The following is a 13,532-nucleotide window of genomic DNA, read 5'->3' on the forward strand; positions in this document are numbered from 1 at the left end:
GCACGCAGCTTTCTAACGTCAACACTCTCAAGTACCTGGGCAGCACCATCGCCAACGACGGGTCCCTAGACCACGAGATCAATGCCAGGATCCAAAAGGCCAGCCAGGCACTTGGGCGGCTGCGCTCCAAAGCCCTCCAACACAGTGGTGTAAGCACTGCGATGAAGCTCAAAGTCTATAACGCAGTGGTCCTCAGCTCGCTCCTGTACGGTTGCGAGACATGGACACTGTACCGGAAGCGCATGAAACAGCTGGAGCAATTCCACCAATGCTCTCTCCGGTTAGTCATGAGGATCCGATGGCAGGACCGAATCACCAATCAGGAAGTCCTCGACAGAGCCAACTCCACCAGCATCGAAGTCCTGGTCCTCCAAACCCAGCTACGATGGTCTGGACACGTCATCCGCATGGACCCACAGCAAATACCAAGACAGGTATTCTATGGTGAACTGTCAGCTGGACTCAGGAAACAAGGCCGACCAAAGAAAATATTCAAGGATCAGCTAAAGTCCAACTTGAAGTGGGCTGGCATGACACCAAAGCAACTAGAACTCGCTGCCTCTGTCAGAAGCAGCTGGCGAACCCACATTCACCATGCCGCCACCACCTTTGAAGATGAGCGATGTTGATGTCTTGCCGCTGCGCATGAACGCCGACACCAGGCCACAACCGCACCTCCCGTAACAACTGGCGTCCCAGGCCCCATGTGCCACAAACTGTGCGCCTCAGCCTTTGGACTCCAAAGCCACATGAGGGTACATCAATAGATGATAATGCACAAAGACAATCGTCATTCTTGGTCACCAAGAGACTAATACATATATATATATATGGGAATATGCTTATCAGATCTTTCCTAATCCTTCAAAGCAGGATGAAGAAATCACATACCCAGCCCAAACAGAGGGATCAAACCAGCTAACACCTTGATGGAGCCATCCTATCCACCCCCACCTCTGTAAAACTGGAAGGGCAAAATACATGAACTCAGGTCTCTCATACTTTATATATCCTTTATACCCAGAAACAGGTGGTGGTCTTCTCTTGGATTTTGAACTATACACACCCAACTACCTGGGCAGATAATTCCCTAATTCAATTAGCAGTAGCTAAAGTGGGTCCCTCAAAGTGAAGAAAATCCCTAGCCCCTGGTCTCTGTGCCTCAAAGGCCTACCAAATTCCTGAGGCATCCAGGGAATTTTCATCTACTCCAGTTCTAGGGGCAGACTTTCACTTTGAATATCCCCAGGCCCACCATATAAGTGCTTTGCTAAGGGTTTCACTGACCCTTTTCCTTTTAATAGGACTCATGCTCGGTATAGAAATTGCACTGGGACCCATGGAACTTCCAAAAATTTTTTTTACTGATTTAGAAAAAACCATAACAAAGTTCATTTGGAAGAACAAAAGATCAAGGATATCCAGGGAAATAATGAAAAAAAAATACAAAGGAAGGGGATCTTGCAGTCCCAGATCTTAGACTATATTACAAAGCAGCGGTCATCAAAACAATTTGGTACTGGCTAAGAGACAGAAAGGAGGATCAGTGGAATAGACTGGGGGTAAGCAACCTTAGCAAGACAGTATATGACAAACCCAAAGATCCCAGCTTTGGAGACAAAAATCCACTATTTCATGAAAACTGCTGGGAAAATTGGAGGACAGTGTGGGAAAGATTAGGCTTAGATCAACACCTCACACCCTACACCAAGATAAATTCAAAATGGGTGAATGACTTGAACATAAAGAAGGAAATTATAAGAAAATTAGGCGAACACAGAATAGTATACATGTCAGACCTTTGGGAAGGGAAATACTTCAAAACCAAGCAAGAATTAGAAAAAGTTACAAAATGCAAAATAAATAATCTGGATTACATCAAATTAAAAAGTTTTTGTACAAACAAAACCAATGTAACCAAAATCAGAAGGGTAGCAACAAATTGGGAAACAATCTTCATAAAAACCTCTGACAAAGGTTTAATTACTCAAATTTATAAAGAACTAAATCAATTGTACAAAAAATCAAGCCATTCTCCAATTGACAAATGGGCAAGGGACATGAAGAGGCAGTTCGCAGCCAAAGAAATCAAAACTATTAATAAGCACATGAAAAAGTGCTCTACATCTCTTATAATCAGAGAGATGCAAATCAAAACAACTCTGAGGTATCACCTCACACCTAGCAGATTGGCTAACATGACAGCTATGGAAAGTAATGAATGCTGGAGGGGATGTGGCAAAGTGGGGACATTAATTCATTGCTGGTGGAGTTGTGAATTGATCCAACCATTCTGGAGGGCAATTTATAACTATGCCCAAAGGGTGATAAAAGACTGCCTGCCCTTTCATCCAGCCATAGCACTGCTGGGTCTGTACCCCAAAGAGATAATGGACAAAAAGACTTGTACAAAAATATTCATAGCTGCACTCTTTGTGGTGGCCAAAAATTGGAAAATGAGGGGATGCCCTTCAATTGGGGAATGGCTGAACAAATTGTGGTATATGTTGGTGATGGAATACTATTGTGCTCAAAGGAATAATAAAGTGGAGGAATTCCATGGAGACTGGAACAACCTCCAGGAAGTGATGCAGAATGAAAGGAGCAGAACCAGGAAAACATTGTACACAGAGACTGATACATTGTGGTACAATCGAAGGTGATGGACTTCTCCATTAGTGGCAATGCAATGTCCCTGAACAATCTGCAGGGATCTAAAAAATACTATCCACAAGCAGAGGATAAACTGTGGGAGTAAAAACACCGCTGAAAAGCAACTGCTTGAGTACAGGGTTGGAGGAGATAAGACTGAGGAGAGACTCTAAATGAACACTATAATGCAAATTCCAACAACAGGGAAATGGGTTCGAGTCAAGAACACATGTGATAACCAGTGGAATCATGCGTTGGCTATGGGAGAGGGAAAGGCTGGGGGCGAGGGGAGGGGGGAGGGGAGGAAAAGAAAATTATCTTTGTTTCTAGTGAATAATGTATGAAAACGACCAAATAAAATAATGTTTAAAAATTAAAAAAAAAAAAAGAAATTGCACTGGGAACCCTGTCCCCTCCAGGAAGGGATTAATGATGTGTTCCACTAATTGTACATACTGGTATCCTCAGAGATAACATCCCTGCATGCAGTCATGCAACGTGGGGTGGGCTCCCACCTGAGAAATCATATGGCCCAGAAGAGATTAAGGGCAACATTTTTGGCATTAACTCCCAGAGTTAAGAGGGAGTGGAGAAGACTGGGGGATAAGACAGCACCAAACCTGACTATGGTTAACTCATCCGGTTCCTTAATCTCTCTTTGTTCATATCTCTGGTTTTTCCTCCTCTACACTTGCAGAGGAAGAAGGAAAGGGAAGAGCACAGTCTAATAGATTTCCAGACATAAGAACTATAGTCTTCAAATCACTTTGAATCTCCTTGTCAACCTGGGAGAAAATTCTGGCAATATCCCCCCTAGTTACAGTTCCTATATAAGTAACTGAGTATCTGTGTCCCTGGAATAGATGGTCAGATCCTAAATGCTCCTCTTGGAATCCCTGGTTTCCTTCTAGACCAGTGATGGCAAACCTTTTAGATATGGAATGCCAGGCCTCACCCCCACCCAAGTGCCATGCCTCTCCCCCTAGAGACTGCATGCTGCACCCCTTCCCTCCCCACCATACGCTAGGTATGCCCCATCCCCCTTACCCCAAAGAGAGGAAGGAGAAAGCTTTCCCATTAGCTGCTGGGCAGAGAGATGGGGTATATAAAAAAATGTCCTCAGGAATGGTGGAGGGGGGAGGGGAGTAGCTCCACCAGAGTCCCTCCACCTTTCTAGTAATGAGTTGGGGAGGGGAGGGGAGCAACAGCCACATGATCACAGAGAGCATTCTGTGTACCATCTATGGCACCTGTGCCATAAGTTTACCATCACTGTTCTAGACAATGTTTTTTCCTACCATGAAATGACTTTCTTATTTACATATATGTAAGATTTAAATTTAGGTTTTGACTCAATATGAGACTTATAAAAGTGGTCACCAATTAGAAAATATTAACCCCTAAGTCAAAATGACTGTTGGCAGCTTTTATTTACAACAAAGTAGAGATATTGAAAGTGGGAAATGTAGGAAGGAGACAAAGCCTGGTCTAGCCTACCAGCCCTAAGTGTTGTTCCTGAAGACCAGCTCATCCCCGAGCATGGGCTTCCCCAAGTCCTGATCTCCACGTGGATTTCCCAGTAGTCCTCAGCCAGAAGTTCCAGTGGTGTCTTCAGCTCTACTCACCAATGCAGAATCCAATGGAAAAATCTCTCCAAGAAACCAAAGAAGGAGAGTTCCTCCAGCCCCACACACCAAGGCAGAAAGAGAGCCTGAATTTTCTCCAAGTCACTTCCTGTCTCTCCTTCTCTTCACAGGAACCCATCACAGCCTCCCAATTTACCTAGCAATGCTCAGGGGAGGGCAGTGGTTGTGCTTTTTAGAGGTGTGAGCTAGTGATTTGTGAACTCTCCTACCTACTAACCTACAAGTGCTAAGTAGGGACACTTGATTTGATTAGCTAAACATAGACAAAAGGAGAGTTAATTCTATCTTCACAATCCACCCTGTGATTCTATTGGGAGACAAGCATGTTGAAATCTCCCAGATTTACATGTCTAGTCTCCCCAGTGAATCATTTCACATAACTAACATATCTCTAAAGATATTCTAGCTAAAGGTGCATACAATATTGCACTTTCAAAGAGGAAATTACAATAGTTGGAGATAAGAGAGAAATAAAAGAGAGAGAGCAAAACCTATATCCCAAAGTTCATTCTGGATCTTCTGATGCAGTGTAGGCTTCTTTATGGCACCTTCACCAAAAAGTCCATTTTCTTGATTCAAGGAGTTACCAAGCTTCTTTTCCTAAAATTTCTCTTAAAAATGTTTAAAGCTTGGATTTTACAAAAATTATACACATATATGTATATATAAAGTAAATATGTAAAGTAGATACATATAAAGTAAATGTATATATAAATATAAACATAAAGTAAATGTTTAGATATAAAGGAAATCTATATTTTTTCCACTCATTTTGTGAGTTTGTATTATTTACAAACATTTCATTTACTGTACCCATTATACATCCCTATCTCCTCCAGAATGTAAGCTCCAAGGGGCCAGTTTTGTCTTTATATCCTCAATCTTATTGAAAGCAGCTAGGTGACACAGTGGATATAGAGTGCTAAGTCTGGAGTCAGGAAGACTCATCTTCCTGAGTTCAAATCCAGCCTCAAAGATTTATTAGCTATGTGAGTCTGGACAAGTCACTTAACTCTATTGGCCTCAGTTTCCTCATCTGTAAAATGAGCTGGAAAAGCAAATCCCTATAGTATACTCACCAAGGAAATCCCAAATAGGGTCATGGAGAGTCAGACACGCCTGAACAAGAACACTTGTTGTATAGCTGGCACTTGATAAATGTCTGGTGAATGAATGATTTGCTTAATTAGTTAATAATTAAAACAAGTAGCAGGTAGTGGAGAGGCATACCAGGTATATTATGCAAAGGGATGACCAGCATCTCTATTTGGCTAGAACATAGAGTCTGAAATGACAAAATATAACATTAATATAATGTAATGTCATATATGATATGATATGATACAATATATGATACAACACAACACAATATAGTATATAACAATGTAATGTGATATATAGTGCAATATAAAACATGATATAATATAAACTGCTATATAATGTAATATAACATAATATAATACAAATGACAACATAATGTAACATAATATAATATGTATGATACTGTACCCAGAAGGCCTCAAATGACAAGGTAACAAGCTTGAGCTTTATTTGGGAAGGCTTCACTCGCTGCAATATCCAGGTGTTTGCTAGCCCTTGCTGCTTAAAATTGAGCTTGGAAAATAGCAGCTCTGCCCTATTTCTTTTCTTGGCTCTAGGAGGTATGAATTAGCCTCCCTTTGTTGCCATGTTAATTGTGGCTTAATGAAGGTCTGACTAATCTATAGCCTAAGAGCTGTTTCTACAAGGCAACTCCCAAAGTGGCCTGATCTGTGGAATAAAAATATCCACTGGTGAAATCTTGGGCCCTAGGTTTTTCTGGGTCCTTGAGATCATGGGAGCCTTGAGCTTCCCTAGATGAGTCAAGTCACCTGACCTAGAAAAATGACATTTTTGGAGATTGAAAGCATTGGTAGATTTGGTTGCTCAGCCATTGTCAGGATCTCTGAAAGCTACTGGAGGATGGAAAGGCTCTACACACAGGATTAGAAAAGAGCAGTTGTCCCCATTTTTCAAAAAAAGAACATAACAGGGTCTAAAGACTTTAGATTGGTAAGCTTGGCTTTAATTGGTGACAAAATCTAGACTATATCAACCTTCAACTGAAGATTTACACAATGAAATTCAGCAACAAAAAAGTCACTAATAGGCAGGTTAGTTAAAGAATTCCCCCTCCCCCTCACTTATCTTAATTCATGGCACCCCACTGAAGTTAAATAATATCAAGACCAACAAAAGAAAACGACTGACATGAACAAAGAAGTCACTGAGCAGGTAAGTTAAGTAATTAGTTTTTGGTTTATTAAATACAGTTATATATTACAATTATACATTTTTGTTATTTAAACCATAAATATTGTGAAATTATGGTGTTTTTTCTCAAAGTGACACACCACCCGAGTTATGCTCATTTTTTTGGTGAATTTTGACACACCAAGCTCAAAAGGTTGCCTATCACTGTAACAGTGAGGCCAGTCAGCAATTTATTAAGGGGTGTATGGGGTGCTCAGGGAGGGGTAGTATCTCTGGTATGGAGAGCTTGTCGTGCCCTCCTAGGGCAGCTCCCCAACCTCTGACCCCCACCTGACACCCAGCTCTCACTTGTGGCTCCCAGTAGCTGCTAGCATGCGGCAGCGGCCACACCCCGGACAACGGCTTCAACAGGCCGGCTAAACCTTGTGAGGGTAGCCATCGGGTCGTCATAGACCCCTAATGAACTAGGGCTTTGCTCACCCAGCATGTGAAGACTGCTTCGGCGGAGCAGGTGGAAGAAACCAACAAGAAGGTTCAGTGGCTGAGATGGCGACGCAGCAAAGCACTGTGGAGTGCTCAGGGCGTGTTGGAGCACAAAAGACAACACAGCCACCCAATGCAGCTGAGGAAGTCTCCAGATGTAACGACTTTTCGTGCCACTGGACCCAGGCTTCCAATGCCGAGAGAGTGGGACTGTCTCTGTGCATCGACTTTTCCACTTAAATCTTCATGCACAGGTGTCTTTGTGCACAAAAACACACAAAGTCAATCGTCATCCTCGGTTACCGAGAGACTACTACTACTACTACTATGTGCCAGACAGTGTGCTAAGTGCTGGAATTGGCTATGTGGCAAGGCTTCAAAAATAGATGGGTCAACTAATAAGAACATGGAAGATTTCTAGCGGTATATCTCAGAGATTCATATTTGGTCCAGTGTTGATTAGCATTTTTATCAATGACTTGCTCAAAGGTAAAGATGGCATAAATGTCAAATTGAGTTAGAAGACTCAAAGCTGGGAGGGATAATTAATATAAAATGGACAGCACTTGGGTTTCAGAATAATTTGGACAGGCTAAAACAGGTAGCTGCATCTGACAGTAAAATTTAATAGGCAATAAATGTAATGTACACTTTGGTTCAAAAAAAAAATCTATTTTCATATGGCCTCAGGCACTTCTCAGCTGTGTGACCCTGGGCAAGTCACTTGACCCCCATTGCCTAATCCTGACCACTCTTCTGCCTTGGAACCAATACACAGTATTGATTCCAAGATGGAGGTAAGGGTTTAAAAAAAAAAATCTATCTTACAATTCCAAGATGGGGTAAGTGGGAGTAAATAAAGAGCTCTCTGAAAAAGATCTTGAGGTCTTAATGGATTATGATTTCAATATAAGTCTAATTGAACAGCCAATAAAATTACTTTTAGAGGCATTGAGAGAATCATGATTCTCAGGACAAAGTAACAGCCTCCCCTGGTCAGACTAGCCTATTGTTCCCCTTAAGTAGAGACGAACCCACATTCACCATGCCACCACCACCTTTGAAGATGAACAACGTTGACGTCTTGCTGCTGCGCGTGAACGCCGACACCAGGCCACAACTGCACCTCCCGTAACAACTGGCGTCCCAGGCCCCATGTGCCACAAACTCTGCGCCTCAGCCTTTGGACTCCAAAGCCACATGAGGGTACATCAATAGATGATAATGCACAAAGACAATCGTCATTCTTGGTCACCGAGAGACTACCACTATAACCCCTTATAGCTTTATTGCCTCTTACATGAGGTCTTTTCTGATCCCCTCCAGTTATTAGGATTTTCCCCTTCTTAAATTCACTATATTTTACTTATCAGCGTACATATATCCTGGAGGATATAGCCCTGGGAGAAAGTATACGCCTTGAGTGTTTTGTATTTCTCTTTATCATTAAAGTGTCTTTTCTTTTTGTTCTTTCTTTTTCCTTTCTTTCTTTTTCTCTTTCTTTTTTTTTGGCCTGGTGATTTCATCTATGTGGGAAATTCCAATGTGTGGAAACTCCAGTCACTTGTATAAATGGACAAGTCTGGAAAATACAGTGTTAGAGAGTTGCCTTGGGGCACCCAGAAGTTGTGACTTGCCATGGAGTTAGTAATACCTTATAAACAGGACCTGAACCCACTGACTCCAAGGCCATCTCTCTGTCCATTACCCGTGTTGCCCTTCCTGCTTTACAGTAAGTAGGACCTTAATAAAAATTTGATTAAATGAGTTGGGTGAATGCAGTACACCCTCCTACCTCTTCCTGCCTTCATTGATGAGTCATCAGGCTTTGTGAGATACTGGGAAGTTCAACCTAAATCTGTGATTTTACACTCTAGGAAAAGGAGTGGCTAACCTCCTTGAGAAGGTTTCCACATCCTCTCAGTCTTCTTTATAGTCTGGACTCTGACTCCATCATTCAGTGGCTCTCCTCAAAGTTACCACTAGGCTCTTAAATGCCTAATTTAATGCCCTTTTCTCATTCTTCCTTCTTTTTGATCTCTACAATCTTTGACACTATCAATCACCTCTTTTCCTGGTCAATTGCTTTTCTCTAGTTTTTTAATTTTATTTCATCTACATTTTTAATCGAATTTTAATTTTCTCTAATTTCTTTTTCTTTGTTTTTATTATACAGATATTTTATTTTACCAGTTACATATAGTAACAAATTTCCACATGTTTTCCAAAGTTATATGATCCAAATTGTCTCCCTCCCAACTTTCCCTCCCCCTTCTCGGAGCTGGCAAGCTGTTCGATCTGAGTTGTGCATGTATCATAATGCAAAATGTATTTCCATGTTGTTTATTTTTGTAAGAGAACAAACATGTAAAACCAAAACCCCAAAATAAAATTCCAAATTAACTGAAGTGAAAAATCACATGCTTTGATCTACATTCCAACTCCAACAGTTCTTTCTGAGGAGGTGGAGAGCATTCTTTGTCAAAAGTTCCTCCCAGTTGTCCTGGATCATTGTACTGCTGAGAGCAGCTAAGTGTCACATTTGATTGTTCTATAATATTGCAGTTACTGTGTACAATGTTCTGCTGGTTCTGCGTCATTTCACAGAGGTCTTGGTCTTTTTGAAATCATGTTGTTCATCATTCCTTACAGTACATAATATTCCATCACCATCGTATACCACAATTTCTTCCGCCTTGCCCTAACTGATGGACATGCCTTCCATTTCCAATGCTTTGCCGCCACAAAAAGAGCCACTATAAATATTTATGTACAGGCAGGTTCTTCTCCCTTTTTTTTGGATCTCTTTGGGATACAGACCTCATAGCAGTATGACTGCATCAAAGAGTATGGATTATTTTATAGCTTATTAGATTTAGTTCCAAATCCCCCCCCCCCCAATGGTTGGATCAATTTACAACTCTACCCTTCATCTTTATTAAAAACAAATAAATGAATAAATAAGTAAACAAATAATGAATGAATGAATGAATGAATGAATGAATGAAACTTTCACCTTCTGTCTCAGTATCAGCTCTCCAAGAAAACAGTGGTGAGGGTTAGGCAATTGGGGCCACGTGATTTGCTCAGGATCATTCGGCTAGGAAGGAACTGAATTCAGATTTGAACCTAGATTCTCCTGATTCCTGGCCTGGAATTCTATCCATTGTGCGACCTCCCCTGTCCTCCTCTAGCTTTCATGACATCACTTTCCCGATTCTCTTCCCACCTGTCTGACTGCTTTCTCTGTCTCCTTTGCTTGATTTTTATCCAGGTCATCCCTTGGGTGCTCTCTAGGACTCAGTTCTGGGTTCTCTTCTCTCATCTTTATACTTTCACTTGGTGACCTCATCCATTCCCATGGATTCAATGATCATTTCTTTGTAGATAATTCTCAGATCTACTTATCCAGCCCTAACCTCTCTCTTGACATCTCCAGCTGTTTATTAAACTAAAACCAGATGTCCCAAAGACCTCTTCAATTCAACAGGTCCAATACTGATTTCATTACCTTTCTTCCCAGTTTCTCCTCTCTTCCTAATTTTCCTACTACTCTTGAAGGTACCACCATACTCCTGGTCACCCAGCGTCACATCTTGAGTGTCATCCTCAACCTCTCTCTCTCTCTCTCTCTCTCTCTCTCTCTCTCTCTCTCTCTCTCTCTCTCTCTCTCTCTCTCTCTCTCTCTCTCTCTCTCTCTCTCTCTCTCATCCCCTATATCACATTTGCTGCTGAGACCTCCTGATTTTGTGCCCCCTGGTCTCCTGAAGCTGCCCCCAGTCTGGCACATGCCCTCACACCTGAACTATTGCAGGAACCTGCTGGTGGGTCTCCATACCTCCAGCTTCTCCTCACTCTAGTACATCCTCCATTCAGCTGTGATTTTCCTAGAGCACGTCTGAACACATCACCCTGCTATTGGGAAAATCTCTGATTTGTTATCATCTCCAGGATCCAATATGAAAATCTCTGGTTTGTAAAACCCTTCCTAACTGAACTCCTTTCTACCTTCCCAGTCTTTACACATGCTACCCCCATCCAGATCCTGTCTCCAGTGACGTTGGCCCCATTGCTGTCTCTTGTGCAAGCAAGATATTCCACCTCCATCGTACTCAGCATTCTAACTGGCTATCTCCCATGCCTGGAACCCTCTTCCTCCTCGTCTCCACCTTCTGGCTTCCCTGGCTTCTTTCAGACCTAGCTAAAATCTTACCTTCTACAAGAAGCCTTTCCCAATCCCCCTTAATTCTAGTGCCTTCCTTCTGTGATTGCCTCCCAGTTGGGTTTATGTCTTGTTGGAAAAAGAGTTGTTTCATGCCATCTCCCTATTATTGGACTGTCCTTCACCCCTTTCTGTATTTCCACTGTTTAACACAGTTTCTGGACATATTAGGTGCTTAAATAAATTCTTGTTAACTGACTGATTAAATATAATCAATGCTGAATGACCTTTTGTGAAGGAGATGATTCTTGTTTAGTCATGGTTTGGACGAGATGGTCCTGAGACTCTGCCATCTCTTAGGATCTATATTTCTATGTCACAGGCCTTTTGCTGGAAAAGGGAATATCATAGAACAATGGGATGTTAGAAACAGGAGGGACAGAGAACCTAGGAGCTAAGAGGGACCTTAGAACATAGAATGTCAGATCTAGAAGGAGTCTTAGAACAAAGAATGTCAGGGTTAAGAGAAGCCTTACAACCCAGAATATCAGAGCTGGGGAAACTCTTAGAACCCAATTTTTCAGAACTAGGAGAGCCCTTAGAACATAGAATGTCAGAGCTAGAAGGATCCTTAGAACACAGAATGCCAGAGCTGGGGGAGATATTAGAACAGAGAATGTCAGAGCTGGGAGAGACCTTAGAACAGAGAATGTCAGAGCTGGGAGAGACCTTAGAACACAGACTTCAGAGGTGGGAGAGACCTTAGAACACAGACTTCAGAGCTGGGAGAGACCTTAGAACAGAGAATGTCAGAGCTAGGAGGGACCTTAGAACATAGAATGTCAGAGCTAGAAGGATCCTTAGAACACAGAATGCCAGAGCTAGGAGAAAGCTTAGAACAGAGAATGTCAGATCTAGAAGGATCCTTAGAACACAGAATAGCAAAGCTGAAAGGGCCCTTAGAACATGGAATGTCAGAGCTGGGAGGGTTCTTAGAACACAGGATGTCAGAACTAGAAGAAGCCTTAGAAAAGAGAATGTCAGATCTAGAAGGATCCTTAGAACACAGAATGTCAGGCCTGAGAAGGGAACTTAGAACACAGAATGTCAGAGCTGGGAGGGAACTTAGAAAGGAGAATGTCAGAGCTAGGAGGAAGCTTAGAACAGAGAATGTCAGAGCTGGGAGAGACCTTAGAATAGAGAATGTCAGAGCTGGGAGAGACCTTAGAACACAGAATGTCAGAGCTGGGAGGAAGCTTAGAACACAGACTTCAGAGGTGGGAGAGACCTTAGAACACAGACTTCAGAGCTGGGGGAGACCTTAGAACAGAGAATGTCAGAGCTAGGAGGGACCTTAGAACATAGAATGTCAGAGCTAGAAGGATCCTTAGAACACAGAATGCCAGAGCTAGGAGAAAGCTTAGAACAGAGAATGTCAGATCTAGAAGGATCCTTAGAACACAGAATAGCAAAGCTGAAAGGGCCCTTAGAACATGGAATGTCAGAGCTGGGAGGGTTCTTAGAACACAGGATGTCAGAACTAGAAGAAGCCTTAGAAAAGAGAATATTGGGGTTAGGAGAAGCCTTAGAACCCAGAATATCAGAGCTGGGAAGACTCTTAGAACTCAAATTTTCAGAACTGGGAGAGCCCTTAGAACATAGAATGTCAGAGCTAGAAGGATCCTTAGAACACAGAATGTCAGGCCTGAGAAGGGAACTTAGAACACAGAATGTCAGAGCTGGGAGGGAACTTAGAAGGGAGAATGTCAGAGCTAGGAGGAAGCTTAGAACAGAGAATGTCAGAGCTGGGAGAGACCTTAGAACAGAGAATGTCAGAGCTGGGAGAGACCTTAGAACAGAGAATGTCAGAGCTGGGAGACCTTAGAATAAAGAATGTCAGAGCTGGGAGAGACCTTAGAACACAGAATGTCAGAGCTGGGAGGAAGCTTAGAACAGAGAATGTCAGAGCTGGGAGAGAACTTAGAATAGAGAATGTCAGAGCTGGGAGAGCCCTTAGAACACAGAATGTCAGAGCTGGGAGAGAGCTTAGAACACAGAATGTCAGAGCTGGGAGAGACCTTAGAACACAGAAGGTCAGAGCTGGGAGAGTCCTTAGAACACAGAATGTCAGAGCTGGGAGGAAGCTTAGAACAGAGAATGTCAGAGCTGGGAGAGAACTTAGAATAGAGAATGTCAGAGCTGGGAGAGCCCTTAGAACACAGAATGTCAGAGCTGGGAGAGAGCTTAGAACACAGAATGTCAGAGCTGGGAGAGACCTTAGAACACAGAAGGTCAGAGCTGGGAGAGTCCTTAGAACACAGAATGTCAGAGCTGGG

This window comes from Monodelphis domestica, chromosome 4, assembly GCF_027887165.1.
Source record: "Monodelphis domestica isolate mMonDom1 chromosome 4, mMonDom1.pri, whole genome shotgun sequence".
Classification (NCBI taxonomy): Eukaryota; Metazoa; Chordata; class Mammalia; order Didelphimorphia; family Didelphidae; genus Monodelphis; species Monodelphis domestica.